Below are 9,112 nucleotides of genomic sequence, written 5' to 3' on the forward strand. Positions count from 1 at the left end.
TCTTTTCATAAACCCCAATGAAACAATTTTGTTAAGAGTGCCAGTAGTTGAAGTGATGTAAACCACTTCTTTGTTAAAATGCACGGTTTGGTTAAAGTAGAAGTCTGCAAATTTTATAGCTCTGCTTTAGTGAAGTCTACTTTAATGGACTTGTCTATGTCTATTGCCCTGATTCACATACAAACCCTTGGAGATCTGTCAGCTGTCAGAAAATTATAGATGTTTAGCAGAGGAATTACAGGTCTGCAATGTGTTACTGTGCAAAGATTAAGCATGGAGGAAAAGATGCTGCTCTACTCCAGCACTGTATTCACATACCTCATTCAAACCTGACTGAATTCAATCACTTTATCCATGGCTCAAAAAACTGGGAGGGAAATGTGTTGCACCTGGCCTGTGTGTACACTGCCCATCCTCTTCTGGCTGCTGGTTTTTGGCAAAGCCCTGTTACCCTAATTCCTCAGGCGGGGAAAACAGAGGCATAAAGTGGTTCTGAGCAGGGATATAATGCAAGCCTTTGGTGGGGATCACCTGTGGGGAGTTTGTGTGCCTCTCAAAACCTGAGGGTGAGCAGTGACCCACCTGCCTCAAGGCCCCCGGTGGCTGAAGCCAAAATTTTGGGTTGCTGGAACCGAATACAGATGGACTGAGAGCTACTCCTGCATGCACTGTTACCTGCCACTTTAATGCAGGTCAGAAACCCAAAAGACTGCTAGAAAGTGTGTTATAATGCCAGCTAATAAAGCTTGCAATTTGGCCTTGAGGGAAAAGAGTACTTTCCCCCTTGTCCTGTTGTAGTGTGGAAGGCAGGTGAATCTGCTTACGGAACAAGAACTTGTTTTGCCCCGTGGGTGGCTGGTTAGCAGGAGTGCAGTGAGGAAACTTATTTAATGAACCCACAAAGGTCCCCTCCACACTGTGATAGCAGCTTGGTGGCTTTTACTTGTGGCCCTAAGCCCCCAGACAAATTTCCTTTTCAACTTCCTGTTTCTGCCACCAGTTCTGTAAGTAACAGCAGGCTCTATGGAAAACACAAAGGTTGACAACGTTTTAGGATAAAAGACCTCAAGCATCAGCAAATGCTTGTGAAAAGGCAGAACTGTGTGATGTGAGATGTGTTACAAATTCATCTGTTTGCTTGTCTCAGTCTGCAATGCTGAGAAACCAAGTTTCACCTGGGAGGTTCTGTAGAAATAATTTAACTTTTAAAGGAAATGCATAGTCGTGGAGCTGTGCAACATTAATTTCAACAGAAATTAAATTTAAAAGTTTTTTAATCTACTACTTCTACTTTAGTCTGGTCCTTTGAGCATAGTCAAGACATAGCTGGATTTCTCATTCATCATTTGAAAGCTGTTTTCTTGATATCATTTGTGAATATCAAATATAAAAAAAAAGTTTGCTTGACCAAAATTTGCCTTGTCTGTAGAGACACTGTTGTAAAATCTTTCCCTCCTTGACAGGAATTATTTGAACACTAGAAAGCACTGCAATGCTATTCAGTGCTAGTACAGAGGAAGGCATGAGATGCATTTATGAGTTGTGATGGTTTTGGTTGCAGTCTCCACGGAAGTAACCTGACTAATCATCAGGCTTTACTGTTTTCTCCTTATTTGTCCATCACAACTGTAGGTTTAGTTTGCAGCTTTTTTTGGCATTAACTATTTCCTCAACGTGTAACACATACCCAAAATTAAATACAAAGTTTTAATAAGGATTGAGGACAAAAAAATTTTAAAAACCCCAACCAGGACCTTCTATTTTTTCCCCCTTTTTGATCCTACTGCCTCTGTACTGGATTCATTTTTCCAGCTCAGAACTGAGCTTTCCTGTGTTAAAGACAAACTCCTGACATGAGATTATCTGTTCCTATGGAAAATTTGCCTTACAGAAACCTGCTCACAGTTTGATACTGCAGACAGCAGAGCTGGTGGGGGACCTGCCTAGAGCTGCTGGGAAAGCTCAGTAAGCAAAAATATCCTGGGATCAAATGCTAGGATGTGTAGGCAAACAAAACCTTTCTCTTTTCCCGAGCAGTGCCACTAGATGGTGCGCTTTCTGTAAGGTTCATCCCGCTTTCAAAATCCCTAGGATTTTTGGCAATGCAGGCCGGGATTTCAGCAAGTCAAGGTTTACATTATTCATCTTTTCACTTCCCCTTTGACTATTACCATAACTATTTTTGAAAAATTTGCTACTGAGCGTGGTTTGAAGTGGTTTAACTAAAGTTCCTACAACGACTGAGACGGGGAGCCTGACAAAAAGCAGGTATCCATCCTTCTCTGCCACTGTGTTCTGCAGAATAACTTGGGGTCAGTTGGTATTAAGCTGCTGTACAGCAGTTGTATATATCCCTTCTGTACTGGGATATAGATCTGGGGTGCAGATGGAGGCTGGGGTTGCTGTGAAGTCGGAGTTTCCTGGTTTCTCCCTCTGGTTAGAGGCACAGTAGCTGCTCCCTGTTCCTGGGACCTATGGCGTTGGCTCTTATTTAGCCACGTGAACGCTCCCAACCCTGGGAGGAGAGTCCTAATTAGCCATAAATATTTCTTTATTTTGGCTGAAGGCAGTAAGGTAATTTATGTCCACAACTGTCTTAAGCAAATAATAGAACACCAGGAAGAAAATATGTTAGCCATTAAAAGAATAAAATGCATCTGCTCCTGCTTGGTAGTTTGGATGCAAAGTTTAAACATGCTGATTTGCCAGGTGCTGTGGCACAGATGGCATTGCACCAGCTTTTCCTGCAGCTCACAGCCTGATGCTGCAATTCCCGCCACTGTAGTGCCTAAGGGCTTTAAAGGTGTTGAAGGGATCAGGGCAGAAATTTCTCCCCATTTCCCTCCCTCTTACCAGTCCAGAGCTAGGAGTTGTGCTGCTAGAGAGGAGCAAGATTTGCCCTGTTTGGAAAAGTTGTGTGACAAAACTTTAATGTTGTCTAACCTCAGTTTCACCCATGCCAGGGCACAGTAAGGTCTGGATATTTCTCTTTTCTCCTTCTGGGAAGATGATTTGACTGGCTCAGTTGTGGCATCTCATTCCTTCTTAACTCTGCTCTTGGATCTGGGCATTGGCTTTTTTGAGCAATGGCCTCCAGACCTGGAATAGAATAGCAATTTTATTTTTAGGGTTTGATTACCTGGGGTATGGTCAAGCACGTGGTGTTGCAGACAGTTTGGGAGAAGTCAGTCAAACCACTGACCGGAAATAGATACAACAAAATGAGGAGCTCAGGGCATAGGAGGAGGCAGGGAATGACATTTAACATCAGGCAGTCTGTGGTTCCCCTTGCAAATGGGATTATCCTGTGGCATCTGAATGCCAAAAAAACCACTCTGGTTTTTCGTGAGGGATCAGGATACGTAGCAGGTGTTACATGAACACTATAGTTTAGTGCTTGTTATTAGTTCTTGGGTAGGGATTTGCATCAATGCACTTTTATGAAGAATAAATACCATATATTTTAACATATGTGATACGTTTTAACCATATCACTCCTGGAAAAAGAGGCTTGAGGTTTCATAGGAGCCTAACAGTGGATCTTGAAAAGACCCCTGACTTTGAATTCATCCTCTAATCTGAAAAACTTAAATTATAGCTATAAATAAATGAAATTAAATATTAAAGTGCTATCAGTAGAATCAAGAAAACCAGTTTTTCCTTTGGGAATACCAGAATAATAACTACATGTCAGTTATTGCTGGGCATGGGAGGGGGAAGACCTTTCAGTAAACAGAACTGCAGTTTGCATCAGGATGTCACTTGTTCCTGGACCTTAACCTGGCTCTGGTTTACTTACAGCTCTGCTGTCATTAACACTACAGGAAGTTGTTGGTGTACTATATTAATTGTTTTGAACTCGAAAATGTGAATTAAAGTAACAAAACCTCCACCAAAAGAGATGCTGAGGCACTGAGGGTTTTTTAGAGGAACAATACTATGGACATTTCTCCTGGACTTATAGTTTATTCTCAGGCAAACAGCTAGTTTAGGAAGAATTAAAATATTCTGTCATACAGCCAACTCTTCAAAGTTATGATGGATGTGAGAAATTTTAGCTACCAGCAGTGTCTGATTTTTTAACAGTAGGGCCAGTAATCCATGGAGGGAAAAACCCCTGGTGCCTTGCAATGATCAGGGTGGGAATAGTAGAATGCTAAGAAATGCTATTTTAAAATGTCTTTGAATATTTTCTTGAGGTGAAAGTTGGATTTTAGACAGTGGCAGGCCTTTCAGCCTTTATCTTTGTGGGTCCCTTCCAACTCAGAATATTGTGTTTCTGTTTGTGTATGACAGTGAGCAGAAGAAGGTTTATGGAATATTTTCCTATCCACAGTTAAGCCCAAAGTCTCATTTTGGCATGGCTTTGTTCATGCATAAACCTTTGAGTGACCTGGTCACCTTTTAAAGTTTAAAAATTAAGAAATTAAGAAATGGAGGATTTTACTCTAGAGTGTCTGTGTGTGCTGGCAATGAGCAATTAAAACACACTTGACTTATGTGCTGGCAGTTTAGGTAGGTTTGTTTTGGTTCAGGTACCAAAAAGTAATGTAGAAACCAGGAAAGTGGCTCTAGAAATCTTGAGCTAAGTGCTAAAAATATTTGTGTTTTAGGGCATTAAACATCCAGAGTTCAGGATTATATGGAAAGTTATTGACAGAAAGAATGAAATTTAGTTCCAAACAAATTGTTTCAGCTCGGTAGGACACAAGTGCCTCTTGATAAAACTGTTGGGTCATCTGGGTTTGATGTGAGCTCCACACAGTTAGAAATCAAATCAGACTGTTAGTCAGGGTTTTGGTGAATAGTCACTTGGAAGGTTGAGATCAGCACGTTTTAGAAACTTAATAAAAGGCTGATGAGAAAAAAAGTTGACGTAGGCTTTGGTTTTGTCTCCAGGCTTACTTTCTCGTAATCAAAGCAGAATTTTGTGGGCCTGGTTCTACTCTTCCTTATGGGAGCCAAGGCTTGTTCTTTGTCAGGTGACAACAGCCACCAGGAGGCGGGAGGGTGCTTCTTATCCTGGCACCTTCAGAATAATTTATGGATTCTTCTTCATGAGTCAATAGGTAAACCAAGGAGGCAGTTCTCAGTGACTGAGGGCCTTTGGCAAAGTGGAGAGAGGAAGAACAAAGCAGTGCAAAGTCAGTAGCTTGTGACTTGAAACCTGGGCTCAATTATCAGTCCCCAGCAGTGACCTTGGGGACACCACTGAGCCTCAGCCTACCTTTATTCTCCATTTGAAAAATGAAGATAATGCTGTTTCTGTATCCCAGGACTCTTGTGTGGCTTCTAATGGGAGGCCCCTTAGTGAGAAAGGGGTCTTGTTACAGGATCTCACTTAGAAGTGTTTCAGGGAACAGTAAATGCAAAGCCCACACTTGTTTAGTGACCGTATGCCAGTTCATTTCAGCTAAACTTTTTTCTTTTCTCCACAGAGAGGGAAACAACCACTCATGGGTGATTTTTATTTCTGTGCCTCAGACTTTTTGAATTTCCATTAAGCTAACAGAACTCAATTATTTTTCTCTCTGCTCCTCTCTCCTAAGTAGAACTAATGGCCTTAATGGTTAAGGGCAATACCTTTCTGAGCTTGAATTGGTTGCTCAGGGTAGTTATTTAGTGCTATCCCAAAGGTTTGAAATGGCTTTTAAGTTGTTCACACGGTGTTTCAAGCTCCTGAATAGGGGACAAGACAAGTGTTCGCTATTATAGATGAGCTGTGCCCTCATACAGCCTCTCGGTGTGGAAGTGTAGAGCTAAGCCCAAGTGATCTGCTCAAGATAAGCTGTAGTGCAAAACAGCTGGAAGTTCAGGAAAATAGCCTGAGCCCCTATCTCCTTTTCTCTCTCGCTTCCCCACATAAGGAGTCCATCTCAGTAGTAATTAGGGATGTAAACTGTGTTCCCAGGAAGAACTAGCCTGGAAATCAAGTCCTGCCAGTTGTATAGTGCTGTAGAGCTGTCCTAGTAATCAAGAGCAGCATCAGGGGCTGAGACAAGGACTAGAATCTGGCTCAAGTGATTTATCTTTGCTTGAATTGAGACTACTGCATTGATGGCATCCTTGTGATGTGTCCTATTCTAAAGACAATTTCAAAGAAACCCGCACCTCCTCTGAGTAAATGAAAATAACATTGTTTTCCAATAAGAGGAAATCAGCTGCCTGCTGCTGTAATTGGTATGAATGCTTGTACCTTCCATTACCTCTTCATATTGCACTGGTGTCCCCAGAGAAATCAAGAATCTGACAGAATGCTGCTCTATAATGGGTTGTGGACTAGAAGTAATGAATCACTTGCAGGAAGTTGTCTTTGCTGGAATATAATACAACATTTAGTCTCCAAAGCAACTCTCAAAGTGCTTCAAGAAACAACAAAATCTTCTACTTTGTACTCTTACCCTGTCCTTCAGCAGCCCCCTGATGCCAGCACTTGCAGCAGGGAAAAAATTTTATAAACTTTCTGTCAGTGTTAAACTCTAAAGTTTTTTCCCTGCCTGCAGACCAGTAAAACTCTCCTCTCTTATCCCTTCTTTTAATGGTGTTACTGCTTAGTGTTTGTCTCACCTTCCACCCACAAGGTGCTGGAGTGCAGCACAAAACTCTCTCCATTTGTTCTGAGTTGTCCTCAGGGAAATGAGGCACTGAGAAATTTCTATCCTCTGGCACTGAGTCTGGAACAAAAAAGATTTTTCTCTGTCAGCATTGATCAAACCATGAACTTGAAACTGCTCTATTTTTCCCACCCTCACCTTTGCTTCTGACAGTGGTTCATCAAGGAGTTTAGACTGTTTCACTTCCAAAGAGACATTAAAGTGTGGAAAAGCATTGGTTGATTTTTTGTTATAATTCCATAAGGATATGGTCTGCTCCATGAAATTTCCCAAGCCTGAAAATCTCCCTTGATAAGCCTATTGCCCTCCAGTGCCTCTACAATAGGCTTTTAAAATATTTTGCAATAGGATTTTATTTTTAGGAGGAAATATTTTAACTAGGACAATAACAGGCCTTGGCCTTTCTCTCTTGTGTGAGAAGTGTTTTAACGTGATTCCTGTGCCCCAACTCCATTTGATAAATTGAAGGACCTTTCAGCAGCTTCTGGATACGTAGAGCAAACTCAGCTTTGAGGACAGCCTTGCTCTTTTATTCTCTTCTGTGATGCGTTTAAAGGTTGTTTTGTAGGGTCATGGAACAGCTCAGAAATAGCATTGGTAGCAAAATGAGGCGTGATGCTTTGGGGCAGGAGGTGAGGACCTGCTGGAAACCTGCCTTGATACAGCAAACCATCTATCTTCCTATTTATTCATGTTTTACAAACTCCTCAAAGCAACTGCAAGGGGCTGTGCTTCTGAAATGAACTGCTTTTTTTCTAACTTTTAATCCCCTTAGACTTTTCCATTGTTTCCAGAAAAGCACACAGATGTGTTTTAGTGCTGCAACCAGACTCTGAAAACATTTTCAAGCCCATTATTAAAAACCCCATATCAAGTTTATTATTTCACATATCTGATGTTTCCTGCATGCACTCTTTGCCTTCCTGTGCAGCTACAACCCCAGGATTTCACTCTGGATGGACAAATCTTGTGCCTTGAAATGGATTGGGAACTGACAGGGCCCTGCTTGCAAAGTCTCAATGTGTGCCAGAGCTAAATATACTATTAAGGCAATGCCACTCTATTTCTGGTATTTTACTGCTGTTTTTCGTTCCAGGTGTTTGCAGCTCTGTGTTAAGGAAGAGTTGGAAGTGCACTGTGCCAGCAGCAGCCCTGGGAAGCAGACTGTCACATCCTGGTATGATTTTAGTAGTGATTGAAGATGTAAAGAACGAGGAGGGGTTTGGAAGGTGAAAAGACTGCTATGACCTCATGCAGTCTCTTAACTTGTGTGAAAATTTGTCTTCATTTTTAAAAAATTATAAAAAGAATTATACTAAATCTAGAAGGCTTATTTGTGACGTGGGTGGGCACTATTGACTGTTAGAGCTGCTGTCAGGTGAAATACCTGCCCACAGTGACCCTGAAGGTCCTGCAGTTGGTGCTTGTGAGTCACCATCTCCAACTGGTTTAGCCTAACTTGAATTGTTTCTACTGAAGACAATCAGTGAAAAATGCATTTCTCTCCAGGCACACATTCATGTCTTCAGGTTCATCCTGGATTTGCTCATAGAGCTACTCCTGCAGTTTCCTTTTGCATTCAAATTGATGTAAACGCTGAAATTCTGTGATAATCAGATTTATTTTCAAACATCTGCATCTCGCCAAATGGCCTGGCGAATCTTTCCCACGGTTTTACTCTAACAATTCCCCCTGCTCCCCTAGGCCTCTTTGCTTTATGAAGTTATATAAATATTCCCTTGCTTAAACACACATTGATAACATTTTAGATTGACTGAAGTGGGTTCTACTCCCAACAACATCTGTTGGCAAGAAGATCCTTCTGTTCTCTGTTTAACCTTTTCCTACCATTGCAATTCATCTTGGATCATGCACTTCAGACCCCTTCCAGAGCAGGAAAATATTCTGTGTTCTTACTCCCAAGATTCTTTTCCGTGTCCTTCACTGATCAGAAATCCAGAGGTAGCCTCCCATTGACTGACTGTTACCTCGTGTTTGTTCACAAAGAATAGAATAACGAGCTGATTGAAGGTAAAAGAGTGGAAAACCATTGCAAATATTTTGATTTTGAATAAAATAGACTTTTGCCACTGGAGATGAGAAGCAAAGTGTACACAGAGACACTTACTGCAGAACAAAAGGCACGTGTTATTTTGACTCCAAATCCACAGCCCCCAACACGAAGTTTAAAGGGCAAAATGGAATTCAATACATCTGTTGGATCATTTCCTTGAATCTGAGAGTTGCTATAAAGCAGTAAGGATACCAAATAAGGCACAGGAAACAAAAATCCTGTAAAGCAGAAAAATCCATTGTCCTAAATTGAAAGGTTAAAAGCCTAGCTGTCCCTTCTTGCCTCTTAATGTGCTATTATATATGACACACTTGGAACAGATTCTTTAGGATAGCAGGAATTGTGTGTCACTGTGCCTGGGTTAAACTATACCCAGCACTTCAGGGAGCTGAGGATTCAAACCTTGGGTTGCTCCAAACTTCAC

This window comes from Sylvia atricapilla, chromosome 4, assembly GCF_009819655.1.
Source record: "Sylvia atricapilla isolate bSylAtr1 chromosome 4, bSylAtr1.pri, whole genome shotgun sequence".
Classification (NCBI taxonomy): Eukaryota; Metazoa; Chordata; class Aves; order Passeriformes; family Sylviidae; genus Sylvia; species Sylvia atricapilla.